Raw genomic sequence first — 23,441 nt, 5'->3', positions numbered from 1 at the left:
CTACCCAACCCTTTTGCAGTGCTTCCAAGTCCCATTGCAGAGATACTTTCAGCTGTGTTAGCTCCTGGCTGGCTTTCACTCGCTCACAAGTTCCATGGCACATCCACAGTGAGTCCTGCCAGCTGCTCTGGGCAAAGCCCAGCCCTTGTGCAGCCCTCAGAGAGCTGAGTGCATGTGCCACACTGCCCCAAGACATCATAAATCCTCCAGAAAGGACAAGGAAATGTCTTAGATGTGTGCTACTCTGAAAATTCAGGGGGATTTACGTCCTGCTGTGTGTAAAATCCCAGAGAGCCTTGGGCTGTTGGACATCCCAGGCCAAACTGACACCAAAGAAGGGCCTAAAACTGCAGCGTGAAGGAGGCAGCACTGGCACGAAGCCATTTCTGAGGGATACCAGCTCTGTGACGTAGGCAAATTGATTTTTAAGCTTAGTGGCTACTTATCTCCAACAGCAAAATTACATTCAATTAGGCTTGCTAAATAATTCATGGCAATACTTTGCATGTGGCAGGAAGCTCCAGCAGTGAATCACCAGCGTTTCACATCCCTGTGCTGAGAGAAACTTGGATTGTTTCTCACACAAATACATCCTTCATTATTTCCACCATCCACATCCAGATTCTCTGGGGCTGGAAGCCTCACTGGCTCCTGCATTTGAAGGGATAAAAGCATCTGCAATCCTGAGGGGAAGGGCTTGGGGAGTGTGGATTGACAAGGAGCTCCACATGGCCTGGCAATGATTGTCCCCCTGTACTCTGCTCTCCTGACACCCACCTGCAGTGCTGCACCAGCTCTGGGCTCCTCAGCATGACCAGGACATGTTGGAGTGAGCCCAGAGGGATGCTCAGAGCACCTCTGCCATGGACACAGCTGAGAGAGCTGAGGTTGTTCTCCTCCTGGAGAAGATGAGGCTCTGGGGACACCTCAGAGCTCCTTCCAGGGCCTAAAGGGGCCTGCAAGGGAGTGCACAGGGACTCCTGGCAAGGGAATGGAGACATGTAACAGGGAGCAATGGTGTTAAAATGAAACAGAACAGTTTTAGAATGGATACTTGGGAGAAATTCTTGACCCTGAGGAAAGTGAGGCCCTGGCACAGGTTTCCCAGAGAAGCTGTGGCTGCCCCATCCCTGGAAGTGTCCAAGGCCAGGTTGGACAGGGCTTGGAGAAACCTGGGCTAGTGGAAGGGGGTTGGAACAAGATGATCTTTAAGGTTCCTTCCAACCCAAAGCATACTATTATTCTATGAAAAATAATTGTTCCTATTGTGATTTTTAGCTTAAAGCAATTTAACCATACACGGAAGCAGGATTTACTGCTGGATTCTTCTCCAACAAAGAAGCTCTGCAAATTTTTTGTAATGAAGTGGTGCAGAACCACTGTTTAGTCATGCAAATGAAACAACAATTAACTGTAAGGCATTCTGAGGACCATGAACTTTTTGCCAGAATTCATAGCAAAAGATTTTTATTGTCAATCAAAAGGAACAAACACTTCAAAACTGTCCTTTGTGTGTGTGCATTGTTGGGAGAAGGGCAAACAAGACAGAGTAAACATTTTCTGCAGTCTGCAGGATACACAGGGTATCAAATATTGCTGGAAGGATGAAAAGAGTTTTCTGAGAAACCTATGAACAGATACATAGAATTACTACTGCAAGCTGAGAGGGAAGAAAATTTTCCATTCATCACTGAGGCACCCCCACCTTTACCAAATCCATTCTTTTGCTATCTCCTTCACAACACCACGGCAGACTTTCAAAGAAAAATATTTCAGCAAGCAAGCTACAAAAATCCATTCTGTTCTGCTTTGCAGTCTGAATTATGTTTTCCCTTGTTGGTCAAACAAACTGTTTTTCTCCCAGGGCAAACCCACTATCACTCCACTGAAGCTTGGTGAGCAATCCCAGGCTTGGCCCAAGACAGCCAAACCTTAGCTGCCTCCTGGTCTCAGTAAATGTCTGCTCTGGCATTTGAAATCCTTCTCATTAATTGGGTTTTTAAATACTTGTATTAATACACAGGGAACCTAGAAACATGGGCTGGAGCATGTTGGATTAGAAACGAAGAGCCTGCAACTGTGCCTCCTGCTAGCTGGACGGTTTTGTTTATTTGTGCCATCATGTTTTACACCCTCCCCTGCATGGGAGTGTAATTAAAGTCACCTGGAAACATGAGGCACAGCCAAGCCACTGCTTCCAGTCCTGCATGCCAGTGTATTCCTCTGATTTGGGTTTTACATTGCCTCTCAAATGCAGCCTGGCTCCATGTCTGCTCCCAAAGAATGGGCAATTCCATAAATATGTGGTACCCCCTCCTCAGCTACACTTTTAATCTGGAAATCCCAGGTGCTGGGGCCAGCAGTGCCAGCCTGCAGCTCAGAGCACCCACAGCACTGTGGGTGCCAAGTCAGACTTTCATGGCACTCCACACACATTTAAAAGCCCAGCAGAGGCAGGGAGGGAGGGAGATCCACTCCACACTGCACATGCAGCACTCCCCTCTTTGAACTAAAGCATTTTGTAAACAGTTTAGCAGGCTGTATATAAAATTTGAGCTATTACCCTAATCTTAGAGATTACTACAGACTCCCACATTGCTGAGGGATCAAAGATGAAAAACCATTTTAACCTGTGCTTCCACAACGTGAGATATAATGACCAGGTACTCAGCTGTATAAACTGCTGCAACTTTATTTTCTCTGCCAGCAATAGCAGCCAGTTCACATCATCCAAGGACTTCTTGCGAGGTTAGTATTAGACAAAGCTGGTGCAGGTCTCACTAAACTCTCTAGCATTTATTCTTTTTTTTTTTTGGTTTTTGCTGAGATCTCCACTGATGCAAAACAACTCAGTAGGAGAATGTCTATGCTGCAAACACTTGAGTTTGTTGACACAGAAGATCAGCAATAGATACTTTAAAAGAAGAAATTTTAAAATGCTTCCACCACAATTTCCAGAGTGAAGTGGGTGGGACTAAGATCCAGTGGTCCTACACAGCACATGGCAAGGAAGGAGCACAAGCACCCGTCCCAGGCACAGGCTGTTCCCAAATTCCTGCTTGTCCCTGTTTGCAGGGTGTGCATCCTGCATGACACAGCCACAGCTTCAACCCAGCCAGGGAAACAAGGTCATTGTCATCCTGATAGCCAGCAAACACTGAAGCTGTGGACTGACAGCCTCAGACTGTGGCTGTCTCCACAAGACAACCTGTGATGCTCAAGAAATACCCAACTGGTTGGGGGTGGCTCCACAAGCAGCAGCATCCTCTATAATGAATGAACCAGTTGTACTCTGCACAAAAGCCCCACAGAATTTGGTTTATCTCTTGGTCACCAGTTCAGCCTAGAGCTATAACTGTCTGTGAAAGCCAGAGAGGAGGAATCCAGCTCAAAGTTTTGGAAGGGAAAGCTATGAAACAAGCCCCACAGGTGTTCTGAGAACCAAGTGTTACCTGGATCTCTGGAGATGGAGCCAGGTGTCTGCAGTGGGGTTCACACCCTGCAATCAGAGCAGGCAGCACACGTCATAAAACACTGAACATCAGAGGCTAAAAGACACATTGCAGGAGGAACATATGCATTATAAAAGAGTTGGTGAATTAGTCAGAGACTGGGAAAAGACCGGAAAGGCTGGAGAACACTTGAGCATGATGCCAAAAACCACCAGCCACTGAATGGCCCTGCTGGTTTGTGAGCTGATGGCTGCTCACACCATTAGGACCAAGAGTGACAGCACTAAGATTCATCACACGCATCTACTCTGGACTCAATGAAGAACTGCCCCAGTAAAAACCTGCCAGCTCTGCTGATGTATATTATTTTTATTAGAGCAGCCTCTCTGATAACCACATTCATTAGGAATTTTAGCAATTCATCCCTTTGTGAAAACTTCTGCCTGTGAATTCAGCACAGACAGATGTGAATGGGAGCTTTGGAAAGACAGCATTATCATGATTCAGAGCTATATTTGTCAGTGGGTGTAGCAAAGAGAAAGGTTTAAAGTAGTTATTTCTCTGCGAAGCACATTTGTGAGTGAAATGGTAAATTACTGACGAGCCTGTGCTACCACCCGAATTTGTATTTAGCCTCCCACTTAATCCTAAAGTCAGATGCAACATGGGGACACTGAGCCCATTACTTCAGGATGCAGTATCTTGTGCTCTTCACTTTTCTTGACCAAGATCTGCACATATTCCAAATTAGACACAAAACCAAAAGACAGGAACTTTCCTGATGGCAGCTCAGTGAAGCAGGATGGAGCAGGATCCAGCATCCCTCCCTCTGAGCTCTCCCACCAAAGCTGTGGGGTCAGGCGATGTCAGGCAACGAGTGCCATGTCCCTGCCAAGGCTTGGTGAGCAAGGGTGGGGAACTGCAATAATTGTCACCTGCCATTTCCTTTCCAATGTGACAGTGCAGAGGCACAAAAGGAGCAGTTTTCCGCCACTGCCCCGGTGAGACAAAGCAGCCAAACAGCCCCTGATACATCCCCTGTGCATGGAGACCTCAGAGTGCCTCCCCATTCCCATTCCACAGCCTATCCAGGACTTGGCTTTGTGATTCCTGCTTTGGACAAGCACTGGGTGAGCTCCAACTTGCATCAAAGCAGGGTTGGAAAAGAAGCAGCAAAAACCTGACCCTTGCTGGGGTGCAGGACTTCCCAGCTGTCCCAGTCAGCAAAGCTGTTTCTCCAGCTCAGAAACACAGGGTGCACAAAACAAGGTGTCAGAGATGACCATGGGGACAAGGTGACACATTTCTAATGACACCCTCCATACCACAGGCTGCTCCATCCCCAGGCTGCCCTCAGACAAGGGTGTTTCCAACCTGGGCCATGGCAGGAGCTTTTGGAAATGCCCCTCCAAGCATACAGAGTGAAGCAGCAGTTTCCACATCTGCTCATTCAGCAACCTAAAACCAACAAAAATTCAGAGTCCATGCACAATTTCAGTGTTATGCCCTGGTGCCACAAAATGAAGCTTTTAGCTTCAGCAAGGTCACACACAAATTCCCAAGTTTGCCAAGCAACATCATCCCATTCCCACAACAGCCTGACAGGGCTCTCAGAAAAGGAAGCAGCATCTCTTGTTTAACTCTGTGTGCATTTGTGAATTTCTCAGCTCTCTGTAAATGCTAAAGGTTGCATCATACTTTAAAGGGTCAGGAACAGGAAATGCAACAGCCTTTGACTTCTTTTCATCCTCACAGCAAAGACATTCGCTGTGGTGCTGAGGGCATAAAATCTGTCCAGTCCTGCTGCTAAACTAGGGATATCATTAAATATAGAGGGATAACACTCTGTTTGTAAGCCATTGAACCATCAGTCTGACTGCTCCCCAGTCTCTACCAAAAGCCACAGGTCAACACCCAGCCCCTCCTTTCCCCTGGACAGGGCTGAGGAGATGAACATGCATGAAACAGCAGCCAGGTATGCTGAAAAATCAACATTTCAGGCCAGAAAATCCATCCTCTTTAACCTGTGAAGAAATGGGTTTAACCTTGTGATGGTATTAACACAAATCTCACAGTATAGGCAAACAGCAACTTAATTTTAGTGACATATTTTTATCCCCGGATGGCCAGTCTTGCTAAGTGACATGTCTGATCCTCCAGAGGGGCAAAACCTGCAGTATGCTGTTATTGCAACAGACAGGTGAGGAAAATCACCACACAGACCCAGGAGCCCATCCCATGCAAGGGGACTCAAATGATGTCAGAGGTAGCAAATGCCACAGTGAGTTAACCCAAACTCTGCTGGAACAGCAGGAATAAGGGCTGACAGATGTGCTCCCCTAACATAAAGTTCATCATGGCCTCTGTGGAAATGAGGTGTCCTTCCCTGCTCCAGCTGGTAAATGTGCAGAGACAAGGGGAGCAGACAGACCAGAATTCTGATTACACTGTGCTGGGTTGGACAGGGGTGCTACATCCAACTTCACTCTAATACTTCAAAGTCCTTCAGAGGCATTTTAAACAAAAGGCTAAAATGCAAATCTCAGCTCTTGCCAGCTAGAGAAGAATTTTCCACAGCAGCCTCTGAAACACGAGGCACATTATTATTAACGCTGTGCGAGAAGTGGACATTAATTAATGCTGAATTGCAAAGAAATTCCAGTAGTATCACATATTTCACTCCTGCTGCTGCAGCAATGAGCTCATTATGAATAAAGAAATTAAAAACATATATCAGAAGGCACAATTAATGGCCTTCCTCTTATTATTAACTGTGAGCAACTTTGACCACCAGACTAGAATAAACGAGGAGGAACTATCTCAGCTTTTGTTACAGGATAAGATCACAGCCCAAGGCACATCCTTTGCTGAGAACAAAGTGTTTATCAAGTGACTTCAAAGATACTCACTGTGACCTTGAGCCAAACACTTAATATCTGCCAACCAGCAGGTTTTCCATCCACAAAACAGTAACAGCAGCTCTTACCTCCTGCAAATTCAAAGTTCAGGGTGCAAGGTCCTCTTTTCTTCTCTGTCCTTATGCAATGGATTCTATAATGGTTGTGAAGACCCTTGAGACTCTTTCAGCCACAGTAAGGGGGCAGTGAAATTACACCTGAAGGGCACCTGTGTGGTATTTAGGAGCAGCCCTGCTGGAGGAGGGGCTGGGGTAACCAGAAACATCTGGATTGGTGGCTGAGAAGCAGCACAGCAATGGGTGGTTACAGCAAACGAGGGGAAAACTGGGCTCAAAGGGTCAGAGGTGAGCCAAGACCAGCTGAAGTGGGTAAAGCAGATCAAGCAGGATAGGGTCAGTAGATCAAAACTGTGCTGCCAGGAGGAGAGTTGGCACTTTCCTTGTGAAGGTGAAGGATTGCACCATCATCCTCAGAGAAGAGCACCAAAGCCACAGCTCAGAAAGTCACTGATGCTCCAAGGACACCTGAGAGCAGCTCAGCTCCACCAGCAGACCTGGCCCAGGGACTCCAGCTCTGCTCCTCAGCATTTGCCTGTTCCCAGGACATCTGTCACCCTGCACATTAACCCAGGCTGACACTCAGCCAGGCACAGCTGCAGTGAACCTCTCTGCAAGTTCCCATGTCAGACACTTATTTCAGTACCTCTTGCTTTCACATCTCTACTATTTTTACTGTTTCCATCAGTCTTTTTGGCTAGCTTGCCTTCAAATTATTTCCTTCATTGCTGTGCCAATACATGTGTCAGTGACAGCAAAATTCCATGAAGCTTAACTAAATCCATGTTTTCTGGTAAATAATAGCAGTGTGTCCCCCTGTTCAAAGAAAATTATGAGAGATTTATTAATGTAGCATCAAATGAATTTTTGTTTTATGTAATTATGCATTGAATTTAAAAAGAGATGTCATGCAGGCAATCTTTAGAGTCATAATAGACAATCAGTAAGAAAGAACAAAGGAAAATAATGTTAATAAAACATTATGCCCTAAGCAAGAAATAGGCTTCATATATCAAACATGAGTAAAGATAGTTATTTGATGTAAAATGGAGGTGTGACCTTGCTGCAGAAGTGTTCATTACCTAACACTGCAACAAGCAAATTAATGGGTTTTGGAATGGTGCAAATAGCAGTAATAATAATAGTCATTTTGGTTTCTGGCATTTGCTTGCTGACAGCCAGATTTAGCAGCAAGTGGTTTGTGTAATATTTTTTTATGAAAGGGATTGCAAATAGAATCCCACATAACCTTAAAGACATTAGAGAAGCATGTGTTTAGTGCAGGGGTACTGATGAGTAATCAAGGCTTTACAAATGCTTATATGCCAAGCAGTGGAAGCCCAAAAACAAAAGGCTGGCTGCCAGAAGGGGATGTGCCTCACACAAGGACACAGGTACATGGGGTACTCTCAAGTATCCTGACATTCCATGGGAAGGTGATGATTGTAGTTACTATAGAAATTGCAATTTCACATGCATTTTGCACCTGATAAATGGTGATAAACAATTAGTGTGTTGGTGCTGCTTGAGAGAACAGCAGCACTGCTGGGAGGTGTAGAATTGTCAGGTTCAAACATCCTCCTCCCTGCAGAGAGTCCCTTGCTAAGTGATAAGGGTTGTCTGAATTACCTGCTCCAGTGGGTCCCAGCTCAGTTCTGGCCCTCCTGGACTGTCCAGAGCCCTGATAGCCAAAATGGCACCACCTCAAATTACCAGCCAGAAACTTCATCTTCAGCAGCTGCAGGGGAAGGTTTGCCCTTCCCACCCCCTCAGCCTGTCTGCAGAGCACCAGCAGCAGGCCACAAGAATAATGTGCTATTCCAGGTGAAAATTTACTGCAAGAGTGACTGCTGCTCCTGGAGGAGTTGGACAGATAGGGAAAAGCTGATGGCACTGCAGTGATAGAGAGAGCACTGAAGCATGCTGCCCCAGCTGAAGGATGTGCTGCCAAAATTTACCAAAGGGAGCAGAAAACACTGTACAGGGGGTTTTACCTCATTAAACCTCACAAAAACCTAAACTGGGCTTTAGGAGCCACTTGTGACAGAGCAAGTGTTCTGTGTGGACCTGGCAGGATTGCCTTTGTTTTTCAACAAAGATCACAAATAGATTTCTAAAGCACTTTGATGTGTTTAAAACAGTGAAGTTACTAGGCAAGTAGGTACAATAAAAGAAACATCACTGCAAATGGAAAACCCCCGAGCATATATGCCTTTCTAAATGCTATTGAAATTTAAAACTCTGATAATTGCTTTGTAATGTAAGCAATTGCATTATGAGCATGAGCGCCACAGCCCATGCATCACCACTTTCAGCTCTGCCTTCAGTCATTTTCCCAAAACACACTCTGATTGCAGTAGACTTAAATCTAACTCATGGCAAGCACTAAAGTAAGTTCATTCAATGGGCAAACCTTGTTTCTCTGTGGTTATCTGTTCAAGGATGGCACTGTGGGGCAAGGGAGCCTGTCCTGGCATGGCCAAAGAGCTCCAGCAGCATTTCCAGAGAGCACCAAACACTTTTAGGTTTGGTAAAATCACAGCTGTGATTTATTAGAGACCACCAGAACAAGGCAACTTTTCTCACACAGAAAATTTCCCTCCTCAAAGTGAAACAAATTAAAATGGAGAAGGTATAAACAAACCTGGCTGCACCTCTGCAAGCTGTTGTTTCTTTCAGACCTGCTCTGAATTTAGCAGCTTCACAGGCTGCATTTAAATTATATTTAGTCTGCCCTGGGTTCTATGGTTTCCTCCTCTTCCATCACTACCCAGGCTGATGCCCAGCAGCCAGGGCAGACACAAGGGTCTGCCTTCCTCCCCTCCACCTCTTCTGTGGACTAAATACACAGTAAATCACAAAAAACCCCAGCTGCATCCGAGAGAGAATGCACTGAGGAGGGAAATTGCCTGAAGGTGCAGGAAAGGCTGGATTTGGTGCATGGGATCAGCAGCTGCCCAAAGCTGGAGCAGGATCTCCATGGTGCTGGGATACAGGTGACCAACCTGCTGCTGGTGGGTCCTCCCATGAGTTTGCTGCTTATGCTATGTTTTTCATAGAATTCAGGCTGAATTTGTGTGGTGTGTGCCTGCTGCTGGGTTTGTGGAGTGAAAGTTTCACAAAATAGCATCACAGTTTGTGAGCAGTGGTCTGGAGAGGAGATGCTGTGTTTTCGCTGTGTTTTCTCTGTGTTAAGGTCTCTGAAGCATTCAACTGAAAATCTTTAGCAACCTTGTACTTAGGAAGAGTGGGAATTTGACAGTAGATTTTTGGTGTCAAATGTGTGCCTTTTGCTATTTCTGGGGAGGCAAAAAAAGGAAAGAAAAGCAAGCCAAAGTGGCCAAATGGTGATCTATCCTAATCCTCAGTAAAGACCTGCCCCAACTTAGGTGCCAAATTCTGCAGTCAGGCTTGCTCCCAAATGTTCTTATCCCCCAGATCCCAGGAAGGGAAACTTCCTTCCCAAATCCTCGGGTTTGGGGACAAAAGCAAAAACTCCTTTTCCCTTTGCCCTTCCAGAAGAGCCATCCCAAGTGCATCCCAGAGCTTTGAGCTTCCTGCTGGGTGCTCAGGACCGGGAATATCCCACCAGGTTCCAAGGGCTGCACTGTCCTCCCACAGACCCCAGCACAACCAGGGATCATGGATCATCCACACCTGGGACAGGAGTCTGTTTTAAGCACTCCTGTGCCCATGTCCCAGACCTTTTGGCCATGCTGCAGTCATTACCACTTCTGAGAGGGCTGCAATTTTCTGTACTTTCAGTTCCTCAATTACATTGATTATCACATTAAACATTCCTGGTACTACAGGAACAAACTAAAAATAATAAGCTTGTATCTTCCTAATACAAATGAAACCCATTTGTACTACTAAAAGTGTAGCAGGTTCATTGTTTCACACTAATGAAGCTTTCATCTCAAGAGATTCAATTCATAAAAAACTTGCCAAGGCTTTCCATGTTTTCTATTTTTTCAAACTGCCATTAACAGTCCTTTAAGTTCATATCTTATTCAGCATTAGGCCAACAATTGAAATAAAAAAGAGAAGAGACACAGAAAAGCAGAAAAAAAGCACTATCATCTCTGATGGCAGGGACCCCACATCAGGGTCAGTGCCCACCCAGGCTGGAGGCTTTGTGCACCTTGCCCTGCTATGAATAGCTGCAGACACCTTTGTTCCACTTCCCAAAATAGAGACACATTGCAAAGGAGATAGGAAGAGCAGAACACTGCACATGAACTCTGTTTTTATACCTATAAATATCCATTTGTAACCAAACCCAGGCAGGGTGGGCAATAGCCCAGCTGAGGAGATGCTCTGTGAGGGAAGCCAGGTGGGGGTGAGGAACCAGCAGGTTTTGATGCTTTTGCACTTCTCCCCATGACATGGTCCAAGTCACAACACTGTGATTAAACATATCACATAAAAATTGAGATCTGGCCACTCCAGAGGTTCAGCAAAGGTAAAGAGTTAGATCTGCTTCAGGTCTGCTCATTGTCAGCACAGGCTTTGAGGGAGCATCTCCTGCTCCAGAAGAGTTGTGGGGGGTTAGGCATTGCACCAGGCTCTGCTCTGAGGCTCCCCCAGGGGATATGAGCTCCTGCTACCCCTGGGTAAAACAAAAATGGTCCTGCTTTTCCCAGTCTGGTGGCTTCTGGTGACAGAATGGCACTGAGTGGCATTGCTGCTGGAGCTGACCTCTCTCCATCCTTCTCTCCATGAGGGGATCCTGGAGATGAAGCCAGCCAGGACATGCCTGCAGACATCCCTCCCATCAGGGGTTCCATCTGCTTCCTTCCCTCCAACAGGCACAGGCTCACAGATCTGGTAGCAGCAAAGGCTTCCAAGCTTCAGGAAGGGAATTTAAAGGCAGGAGAGAGGTGAAGGAGAGGCTTTCCCTGGTAATTTCCCTTCAAGCCTGAAACAGCAGCACCTGCTCATGCCAAGGTTCAGCACCCACAGTGGGAGCAGGAAAGGGGAGGAGGAGCATCAATCTCCCCTTTTCTTCATGACTGAGGTGGAAGTCAGGCCTTGCTTATCAGAGCTTTGATTATCTAAAAACTCATCCCTTAACCAGAATGAGGTCGTGTTCCTGACATGTTCAATTGCATCAAAAATCAGCTTGAATATATCAGCTCTCATTTATCAGAACCAGCTTATTGTCACTCATATTCCTTGATAAATGTAGGTCTGAGCACTTTTGGCTTTGCTGGGATGGGCAGCACATTTACACTCAAGCGTTTTCCTGCTAAAATTAAAGATCTGAAACCACAGGTCTGAATCTAAGTAGGGCTGGATCAGCCTCCCCAGGCAGAGCACGTGATGCTGGAACTCTCCTGCTCAGATATTAGAGGTGCCACACCACCTAATGGGAGCACAGATTTGGTCCCAAATTGGTGATATCGATGGAGCATGGTCTCCTTACTGTCAGAGCTGCCTGGAAGAGCCACACTCCAGCTGCTGGTGCTTCCCAGGGCTGGGCAAGCTTTCACAATGAGCTCCAAACCCTCCTGCAGGAATGGAAAAACATCTCACGGATTTGGTGCTTTGTTGCTGTTTGTTGTGATGATTCAGAGGAATTAGTGCCATGGAACATAAGGCAAGTGAGGAAATACAGAGGAGGATCTGGGTTGCCAGTGTGAACCTGCCTTGCTCTTCATCCTCTGCTCACTTCTGCCAAGGGCTGCTGGAAGGGCATTGCAAGAGAAGTCTAGGAGTGATATTAATTCCTGATTTATCTGGGAAAAAGAACTGGAAGCAGCTTGGTTCCACTCATTTGTAATTTGATGTCCCCTTCACTACATGGGTGGGCTCAGTATCACAGAAAGCCCCACCAGAGCAGGACAGTCCTGCTGGCACAGACTCAGCATGCACAGGGAGCTGGAGCTTTCTGGCTGCAGGTGCACCAGACATGCACAACACGAACAGTGATCTCCAGCCCAAAACCATTCCCTCATCCCTGAGGAACCCCAGGCAAATCTCACCACAGAGCTTTTTTTGCCTCTGGCATCCTTCACTTACACTGACTCTCTGAGCACAGTTACTCACTGTTTCAAACACACTCTTCTTAGCTTTACCTTGGATCAACTTTTCCAGCAATACTGATTCCTAGAAAAATAAATCTTCAGTGAGCACCTTCCCTGCAGCTTGAGCAAGCACCAGAGCACAGGCAGCACTTTGCTGTGTGTGAGGAGGGGGTCAGGCAGCAGGGGCTCCTTGCCAGAGCCAGAGGGCAAGCAGGCAGCATCAAACACACCAGGCACACCTCCTGCACAAAGTCACCCCATCTCTGAATCCTTGTGCTTGGCAATCAGTCCCACACAAGCAGAAATCTGGCTTATTAAAGCATGAGCTGCTGAGCCCCTCGTTAAATGCCAGCCTCATTTCTCCTGGGGGATTATTTACCCTGCAGATGGGGTGACTGACCCTGGAGCAGCAAAAAGGATTTCTAGCAGAGATGAGGCAATTGGGGCACATTTGCCATCCGTAGGGTAATACCATGCTGTCTCACAGAGAGGCTGCTTCCCACACATATCAGAAAATATCCAGTATAGCTGCGTGCACACAAGGCATATGTTTCTGTATAAGGTATCTGTATAGTGTAGCTCCTCTTCCTGCTTTCACTCTGTTTTATCTTTAAATTGGGAGAGCTTTTTAGTAGCAAATCATCAGAGAGGAACTGCTAGTTACCAAGGAGATTCTCTGATGAATCACAGACTGACTGGTATAAGACCTAGACAGGCTGTAGCTTCTTAATTTGCGAGACCTTACATCTCTAACGGGGGGAAAAAAGATCCTCTCACAACTAACTGTGGACCTGGCCAGCAAGAGCTGCTTTTCCTTCTGCCACAGCAGCAAACAGCAAGAGCTCAGCATGGGAAATCAGTGAGCAGCCGGGGACGAGCGGGAGCGCCTCTCCAGCACACTCTGGGCTCAGGAAAGCAAACAGCACCCAAGGACAAAGTGGTCCGATGGAGGTGACTGAGGAAAGGGCTGGGAAGCCCCTGATTTCCCACCAGCACAGGCAAGGGCACGCAGGGATGAGCGAGCACTGGAGAAGGAGCCGCACAGCTCCTGCACAGCCCTGACGCTCCGGAGGCAGAGGGGGCACGGCCAGCCAGGGCTCAGCACAGCACTGGCACTGCCCCAGCCCTGATCTCCTTTCTCTGCCTGACTCCTGCAGCTTCCTTCCAAGGAAAAATGAGAGAGATGAGCTTTGCCAAATGACAGAGAACGCACCGACTCCACACGGAGCGTCCTGCCCTGGTGGAAATGGCCATCATGCCCCAGAGGAGTCACGGCAGCCCAGGATGTGCAGGCAGAGTGGATTTCAAGAAGAGTTTTTATAAACGTGGGGAGAACAAGGAGCTTCGTGAAATAAAGTTTGGAGAGAGAAAGCTCAGCTTTTTTTGGGTTGACTTTATTCAGAGGGTCTTCACACCCACTTCCTACTGACAGCTTGTTTCTGTGTAGTTGCTGAATTCTGGTGCTTTGCCTCTATTTAAAAACCAAAAGTAATTAAAACTTCCTGGGAACTGTGAAAGCAGCAAGAAATACTTGGACACATTGAGAGACGAGGTACTTGGAAGCCTTCTGCTGGTAGCTAGGCTGTTTTCCCAAAGGTGGCAGCTACAGAAGTTCGTAGATGAGAGGGAAAATCTCCCTGTCGCATCCCATTGAAATCTCCATTTTAGGCACTGCTGCTCCACTGCTGCTCAGGTAAACCTGATCCTTATGGGGGGAAGCTGCTGGATGGGCCAAGCAATTTGGGATGGGGCTGGTGGAAGAACTTAGGGCAGTGCTGGGGAGTGGAGAGTAAGGCATGTATCAGAGCACACGCAGGTTTGACTGCTAGGTGCACACTGGAAAGGATTTCCTAGAGTGATTGCAGCTGGCAAGGGGCTGGCACCAGCCAGGCTTTAACCCAGGAGTCGAGTGAAGGGCATTTTATTAGTCAAACAGTTTCAAGTGCTGCTCTGAGTTATAAATTACACTTGCTCATCTGAGGAATGAATTCGCTGTTGGTAGCATTTGTGGGCTGGAGCTAGAGGCTTACAATGATGTCTAACTGATGCATATTGTAATGTTTCAACTTATTAGTGTACCCTGTGGACGTCATTTGGAAAGCAAAATATTCCAGAATGCTGCAATAGAGACTGAAAACAGCATATGGGGTAGGGAAGGGACACAAGAAACACTCCTTGACAGCAAGCTGCTCTCAGAACCACAAAGAAAAACTGTCAGGAAATTCCAGGCTGTGGCTCCCAGCCAGGGGGGAACTCACTGTCCATCCCCTCCAACTTCACACGCAGGAGTTCATACAGCATTCACTGGCAGTGCTCCCCAGCTGTGTCAGGCAAGCTAAAGGTGTAGGAGTAACAAATTAAAACAGGCTGCCAGCTTTAATGCACTAATTGGGGGTTATGATCTCCCTTTTTTTAGGATGGACTTGAAGTCATGTATATGTTTGAATTTAAAACAGAAAAATACTGAGGAAGCTGTAACTGCACACAAACTTCCCACTGACAGAACACAAACTTCCACACTCTCCCCAGCTTCCCCAGCACTCCGGCCCTGGGTTGATTTGGAATATCCATATTCCTCAGAATGCCTTCAGAATTCTTTTGTCCAAATGTGCACAAGCAGCAGGAGCTGCTGGAACAGGAGCTGTAATACACACAGTGATTTTAATCCAAGAATAGCAAACAGGCAGGTTAGGGATTTACAAACAGAAGAACTAAGGCAGCGAGCATTTAAATAATGTGGATAAAAACGTGAAGATGGATAGAGCAAGTGTCCAGATGGGAACTTAGATCTTCACTTGCACTTTGTAATAACAATCTGGAAAGCCTTGGATGTTGCTTGCTTGTGATTTTTGCTGCACAGTGCAGTTGGTCTGAGCACAGGGACAGTAGCAAAGCCCCTCATGGTGTGATCCCTGGGCTGGAGCAGAACCTGCATTCTGCCTTAGCTCGTGAATTCTGACTGCAGCAAATGAGTAGGAGATGGACAGAGGTCTGAAGAGTAGCTTTGGAATTGGGTTTGTCACCACAAACATTTGCCTGTTTAGGTGAATATATAAGGTCAAGGAAAGAGGTGGGAATTCACAAGGAATATAAACTACCAGGTGAAGGGTGAGTTCCACCAAGCAGTGGGGCTTAGCAACATATTTGGTCCCTCCTACTAACCTGGTGTGGGAATGGGGAGAGATCTTGTTAGATAACACTGAAATACAAAGAGACTGAGAGGCAGAGCTTGCTCCAGCCCTCCACACACCCTTCCATGGTGTTTCTGGGCAATCGCTTATTCTCAGCACACAGAGTGTCTGTTGCTGAGCACGGAGTCCAGGCACTGGGGAAACTTATGAAACAGCCATACAGATTAGCTCTCTGTCATAATCTCCTCAGTCCCACTGGAGGAAATCCTGTCTTTCCCTAGGAGGCCTTCACTGCCCCACTAGAAATCATTCTCCAGCAGCCCCTGGGCAGGCAGGGAGGTTTTGCCTCACAGGGATGCCCTGCACCAGCCTCAGTCACTGGGTCCTCACCACCCAAAAAAAGTGGGTAGATAGATGCCACAAGGTATGCTCCCTGTGTCCCCAGCATGGTGTCCCAGCATTGCCCAACCTCAGGCATCACCCCAGGAGCCCCAAGGCTGCAGTGGGTTGAATCAGGACTCAGCACCAGCCCAGCACCTCCCATGCCCTGGAAGGCAAAGCTGTGTCCTGGCACAGCAGGGAGGTGCAGGATCATTCCTGCCCACCTTCTCTGGATGACCCAGACTGCACCAAGGGGCTCTGCAGCCAGCGCTCCTCCGATGGGAGCGTGGGATTTACAGCATGGGGCTCAGGAGAGACAAGGAGCACAGCATGGTAAAGGAAAGCAAAAGGCCTCAGCATCCTTCCCACCTTCAAAGCTGGTAATTGTTTCTTATTTCCCTTTCTACTTTTGCTTTTAAAGGAGCTGGAGAAGTCACTTCTCTGTGCTGCTTTACATGCCAGGTGCAGACTGCTGGGAGATCCCAACACCAAGCACTGAACCTTGCAGATCCAGTGCCTTTCAGGCTATATCCAAAATGCCAGAGGCAACCCAGCAGACTGGAGCATTGCATGCATCCAGAATGACCAACATCTCTCCCCTTTACACTCCAGGATCAGCTGGTATGTCAGCGTGCCCTGAGCCAGATGCAGGATGTTGTGCCAACAGAGGGCAGGGATAGCAAAGAAGTCTCCTGGCTTTTTGCATGCTTGTTCAGAAGCTGCAAACACAGGAGTACTGATGCTTGCAGCACCCTGCAGGTCAAGGGCAGCAAAACTGAGTCAGTGGAGGGATCTGCATGAGCTTCCTGAAATAATGCTTGGGGGGGACATGCCAGGAGTTCCCAGTCCCACAAGAGTGTCCCTTTGGAGCTCTGCAGTGCCTGCTGGGCTGAACAACCCTTTTGGCTCACGGAATCTAGTTTAAATGCAACAAGCATCCTCCCCACGCAGGTGTGAGCCACAAGCACCATCATTCCAGACACACGAGCCACTCAGAGCCACACTGCCTCTCTCTTAATGGAAAAGAGGCATCACAGCAGCAGCTACACCATGGGCCATTAACTTACTGCCTGGCAGATTGATCCTGGACTTTAACATGCATTTAACTAGAGGTTTAGAGCAGAGGTATTGCAGTGCAGCTGTAGAAATGCACTTTTACAGGAGCAGTTTTAGTGCTGGTTGAACTCGGTGGCAAAGCTGCCTCTGGCTCCTGTGTGAGCAGGGACTCACTTCTGTGTGTCCAGGCAAACTGTACTGGGCTTGAGCTGAAGAGTAGCCCTCCACACTAGAAATACAGAAACTGGAAAAACTGTCCATTTTTTATTCTGCCTCAATTCTTAATTCTGTTGTTGATGTATAAAGGTTGGTGAGGGAAGCACAAGTGAAAAACCTCAGAAATGCTTTAAGCCCGTCCATGTCCCACCCACATGCTTAAGGTTGGGTTTATTCTGCTTGAAACTGAAGTCTGATCCCTGTTAACAGCACAGTTAATTATATCTGAGTAAGGAGCTGTGAGGTTTTGAGGAGCACTGGACCTTTCAGAGGCAGGGGAGCTTTTTGGGAAGCACTGCCAGATGACCTGATGGGTCTCAGCACTGCAGGCTCCCCTCCAGGGACCAGCAGGTCAGCTTTGGGAGGCAAAGGTCATTCCTGGGATTTCCTGTCAGCACAAGCTCTTAGTGAGGAAGGAAAAGAGCTTTCCCCCCTCACCTCATCTCCAGCCCTCTCTCTTCCCACTCAGCATATGTCCATCCTTCTGTGTCCCCCAGCTCTGCCATCCTCATTAGATTTCCCACCCAGGCCTTATTCTACCTGCCCAACTGTCCTCAGGCTAAGGCTCTACATCTGGCACTACAAATTGCCTTATTCTCACTCTCCTCCCATCCCTCTGCTCTCCATCCCATGGCCTCCTGCCCTCCTGCATTGCCCCCACACCACATTCTTATCTATGCCTTCTATGGGGTGCTTCCAGCACCTCAAAAAACCCCTCCAGCCAAATCATTGAAGCCATTTAATACCACATCTGACTTGTACAGGCATTGAACTACTTAAAATAATTGCATTTCTCACCAGTTACAGATAAAACAGACCCTTTTTAATCATGTTTTAATCATTAAGATACAGCCTGATGTGCATTACAAGATTATTAACAGCCCCATAAGTGAAATAACAGATACAAGACCAAAACCTAAATCATAAGTGTTCTCAGATGCCTGTAGATTAATAATTTTATATCTCCATAGGAGCATTCATCAAGGCTTTCCATTCTCACAGAGTCTTAAAGCCACAAGACAGCTCTGCTCCCAGTTGCAGCTCTGCCTTTCCTGCAGGAGCAGAAGAAGGGAAGTGAGGCACTTGTTTGCCTCCAAATAGAAGTTAATGAAAAATATGGAACAGGATATAAAATTTTGATTCCTCATTATTCTGTTTCACTCTGTGAAAAAACAGTGCCCTGCTGTGTCTATCCTCTACAGCAATTATAGAATTAAAACTGCTTTTAAAGTGTTTTTTTCTTCAGTGCCTTCTTGAAAGTACACATCCACTCCTGATCTCATGGGCTCAAACTGTACTGCTGGTATTTTTGAAATTGATTGCAGACTCCTGATCCATTAAAAATAAGCAACACCACGAGCAAAACAAGAGCACAGGTGCTGCTGAAAAGTGCAATCACTGCTCAGAATCTGAGCTTGTGGTTCCAGAGACAGAAACCCACAGCCTCCTTCCTGCAGCACAGGGGCCAATTTCCCTCCATTTGGTTTTAAAGAAATGCCCACACAGCAGTGCCTGAGCTCTTTGTGCCCCTATGGAGTGTTGTAAGTGCTCAAGGAGCAGCACAGCTTGGTTTTAATTGCATAAGCACACAGCTTGTTCAAACTGCACTCAGGCTCACACTCCAGGATCTGAAGAGTTCTTCAGAGCAGTCACGGCGCCGGATGCATCAGTCTCCTTTGCATGCACACAAGGTGCTTGAAGGCCCCCATCCCTGCTCCTGGGGTACAAATCACAGCATTTCCTTTTTGCTGGTGACTCAAAAAGACCAGCAAATTGCTGGTGTCACAGTGGTCAGGGAAAGCAAAACAAAAAGTTTGAGCAGAAAGGCTCTACCAGGATTTGGATGAGTTTAATCCATCTCCTCTTTATCTTTACAATGCAGAAGCATTTCATCAGGGCACCAGGAAGCCACAGCACTGCTCCCAGCTCAGTATTTGCAGGAGGGACTATTGTGTCACACACACAGACACCCATTCCAGACTGGGCATTTTTGTGTTTTTTTGTTTGCACCTGACACGAGCACCCAGCCACACTCAAAAGTCAGTCAAAGCATCTGCAGCTTCCACGGGCAAACCCACCATGTGAGACAAATGGTTCAATTGTTCTCACCATGATTAATGGCCATGAACCTGAAATTTCAGTTCATGCCAAGGAATACAATAATCATCAATAAATTCTGTCCACAAATAACCAGAGAAGTCTTGAGCTGTGCTACGGACCAAGGATGGGAAGAGGACTCGTTTATGCCTCAGTTGTTTGTGATCACTCCAACACTCCCAAAATTGGCTCCTTCAGAATTATATTTAATGAGTTATTGCTGTAGCCTAACCCAGGGCAGCTCAGTGGCATGTCATTAGATGTGCAGTCTGACACTACAGACAGCTGCTCCCACCCAAAATCACTTATTAGAGCTCATGCACTTGTTCAGGCCAAGAACAACCAGGTACCCAGGTCAGGCAATTAGAACCATCAATACCCTCTAGTCAGGCATGCCTAAGCTGTGAGGAAAGGTTGTTTGTTCAGCTGGGAGAAGGGAAAGCAAGTCCCTTGTCCCTCATCAGAAGCATCCCTTTTGTGGAGCTCCCTTTTGTGGGACCAGGGCCAAGCTATTGCTTCTTCAAGGCCCTGGCCAAACTCCAGCCCTTAAAGAGCTTTATCAATGGCATGTTGTTAGGTGTCCTCACGAAGAAGATATTACAGAAATATGGGCTATCATTCATTATTGCTGCCAGTTTTATAGGACAGATGTCAGCAGAGCACAGCCAAGGCCTCGTGTTTGTGGTGCCAGCAGGACCTCACAGCCCTGGAAAAGCAGGTCAGGCACCCCCATACTTGGCACCAGCTGGGGACAATGCCACCAGTGAGGGTGACCACAGACAAGAGCTCAAATGCTCTGCTATGGTTCAAATCTGTGTAATTTTATTTCTGTCCCAAAAGTGCTTTTTCTTCCTCCACCCTTAACTGAAGCCCTGACTGCTGTTCCCAGTGAGGTGACTTGGTGCCCACGTGCATCTCCTGGCTGCACCCTCATGCATTCCCCCAAGCTGCTTCCCCATCAGGGTGTCCACGGGAGCACTCAGGCTCAGCCTCATGCTGCAAACCATCTGGTACAGGCAGCATCAATCAGCTCCCCTCAGGCAAGGTCTGATTATTAACAGTGGAATTTTCCAAATATTGACTCATTTTAGCCTAAATAATCTCATTCTGTTGTTATTGCCTACAAAGCTGGCTCCGCTTCGCCTTCCACAATACTTCAAAAGTGACTGAGCTGCATCAAAGACATCTCCCGTGTAACAGCACCAGAACCAGGTCAGGTTTAGCACAGTCCATCAGCTAAATTGAAACTCCCAGACCCCCATCTGCTCCTATCAGGCAGTGACAGGCATAAATCAATACACTCATTCCTGCACTCTTTTTCCATGGCTGCATGCCTACAACAGGGAGGGAAGCACACACTTTGAGCCTTATTGAGCTTTAACATAGATTACTGTGAACACAAAAAGTGGCATCTTGTTCCAATATAATATACACATTTCACCCCAGAGGGGTGCAGTACAGGGACTAAAGATATTTTAAGAAACAATGTACATACATATAGGAAATACATCAGACTACAGTACACAGTACCTGGAAACACAAAGAACAATTTTCCACTTGCTTGCAGCTTTCCATTCTTTGGTCCAAAACCTCTTAAAAAAAACAAAAAACAACAAAAAACCCACAAAAAACACCTCAAAATTTCTTCAAAACATATCACAAAGAAACACCACAGAACAAAGCCCCAAGCCTCCCTCTCTCCTGGGTGAGCTATTCCCCTGCTCTTCATCAGCTTTGATCATGGGCACCTGGAACCCACAAGCACCGAGCTCATGCTGGGCTGATTGCTCTGAATTGCCATGGTTTCATTAACTTCAACAGATCCCTGATGATAATCAGTGTCAGCTGAGGATGCAGGAACTGTTTCTGCTATTTGTTTATGAGCCCAGGCAGTGTTTGGAGAGAGTAGATAAAATAAAACATTATTTTTCTTAAGCCTGAATTCGGGAGGGTGGTAGCTCCAGTTAACTTGCTTGCAAGCAGAGGGATTTGCTTTGTGATACATTGATTCTGACTCTGAAATTCAGAGGTTTAGCATCCATTTACTTAGAAGAACTTCAAGAAACAGCAAACAGGAGGTGGAAGAGGTTTTGGATATTTTCCTGTTGCTAAGGAAACTTCCTCTGTGGTGGCTCTGTGCTCGCCCCAGCTGGGTCACTTGGGCTTTGCTTCTCTGAGTAAGGGGTGAGTCATGGCTGGAGAGCAAATGCACAAACTTCCTGAGGGATGCCTTTATTGTGTGCTTCCACTCACAAGTGAAAATAACCATTGTTAGCAGTGGCTCATAATAAAAAGCTCTAGCAAATCTATATTAATACATTCAATAGTAGTCACATGCTGTATATTACCAATTGTATCTAACCCTTCAAACACACAGGGAAAATAAAACTATTTTTTCCACACATTTTTATGGGTCCTGTCAGTGTTCGAGTACATCATGCCAAAAATGTCTTGATGTCACAATACTTTGAATAACACTGTTTTCTAGTTCCCCTCACATGATACAACCAAAATCTGAGTTACTCAACACCAACATTCATTTCTGAAACTACCAGTAAGAGATTTTTGCATGTGAGGCCGTAATGGGAGGTTTGTTTGGTTTTACAGTAAAATAATTGCTGTGGCAATTTATCAGCCCCACAAACATAACATTGTTATGGCTTGGATAGCAAAGCTCACTGTAAACCTTTCCTAGGTGAGCTGTAGTACCCCCTCTTAGGGTTGGGGTGTTTGGCCTTAGGATTCCAAATTATGCTCCAAATTTTCAGACATTCCAAAGCTTGGAAGGTGAGATGAGTTAATGCCCAAACCTTCCTCTACTCTCGAGGCAGCACCTCCAAGTGAGACCTGATTCCATCTTGGCTTGGAGAAATGATAAATTTATCTGCTGCTGCCAGCTGTGAAACTGCAGAGAACTTGAGATGAGTATCCACAGCATTCAGCCCCACAGGCCAGGGTGTTGTTCTTTTTTTCTGGCGCTAGATAAAAGTCCATCAGCCTTCTGGGGAAGAAGAGGGTACAAGGGTTAATGACTCAACAGTGCCACAAGCTGTTCTGCCTGCCATGATGGGGCTCTTCTGGGAGCACTGCTTTTGTTTTTGTTATTTTGATATTTTTGTGATTTTCTTCAGTTTATCTGCAAGAAAAGGTCTAATCTCATGCGTTATCAGCCACACAGTCTCAGATGAGACCATGTGGAAATGGTTTATGCTACACCCATGCAACACCCAGAACACTTTGGGTGTGAAGATTCAATGACAATTCGAAGATTCAATGACAATTCCTCAAAGGCCCTTCCAAAGTGTAACCTAAAGCCCTCAAGTGAACATTTTACTTCCTATCCACTGATCCTATTTCTAATTATTTATGAAAAACAATGACTGATTTCTGAACCAAGACTTTCTGAAGATTTAACAGCTTGGCATTTGAGCATCAGTGACTTTGTTTCACTCAATTTTCCCATCCACTCCCTCAACTATTTGTCCCCTCCCAGCAGAGAGCTCCAGGGCCAGCCCTGTGTCATGAAGAGCCAACAGGCAGCATATGGTGACACTGGAAAAAGGCAGTAAATTTTCACATGTTGTTTGACCACTGACTGCAGTTGTACATGGCTCAGAGAGGAAATCTCAAAGCAAGCTCCTCTGCCTTCCTATCAATGCCTGAATCATGCAGCAGCTCATGGGTTGCATCCAGGGCAGCCAGAAAATTGAACCCAAAACCAACCTAAACTCCTTTGCAAACTTCATGCCTCTATTCTCCAAAATGTGACTTGCTCCTAAGATAATTCCATTTGCTTCCAGATTGCCCTAAAAAAGCCTTCACCTAGCTTTGACCTCAAATCCTTCTGTTCCAGTAAGGGCTGAGAGAAGATTGCTCTTTAGGACTCTAGCTCTTGTTAATACTCCTAAAGAGATTACTCAAATCTCCTAAACAAATATCAGAATAGATTCTGGATTAAGCTTGGGTGCTAAAATGACCTTGCTGATAAAATCAGCATCATCAAACCTCACAGATTGAAGAGGGAAGCCTTGGATGTAATTTTGACTCGGTAGCTATTATCATGGTAAGTTATCAGACTGCTCTGCATCTCTCTCCTCCTATCTCT

The 23,441-nt window shown here is 46.5% G+C and overlaps 1 protein-coding gene across 3 annotated transcripts in view; it reads left to right on the top strand.

The window, feature by feature from the left end:
- The window catches only part of LOC131562501 (calcium-activated potassium channel subunit beta-2), a 137,904-nt gene that overhangs the window by 74,924 nt on the left and 39,539 nt on the right, over window positions 1-23,441 (top strand). The window contains exon 1 of one of the 3 annotated variants that reach the window (XM_058812277.1): window positions 13,843-14,007. The exons of the other annotated variants lie outside the window; for them this stretch is intronic. The gene's annotated coding sequence lies outside the window, so the exon portion shown is untranslated. Of the gene's footprint in view, window positions 1-13,842; window positions 14,008-23,441 lie in introns of those variants that run through there. 3 annotated transcript variants of the gene reach the window in all.

Source organism: Ammospiza caudacuta, chromosome 11 (genome assembly GCF_027887145.1).
Source record: "Ammospiza caudacuta isolate bAmmCau1 chromosome 11, bAmmCau1.pri, whole genome shotgun sequence".
Lineage (NCBI taxonomy): Eukaryota > Metazoa > Chordata > Aves > Passeriformes > Passerellidae > Ammospiza > Ammospiza caudacuta.
This window is presented reverse-complemented; position numbering and strand designations above follow the sequence as displayed.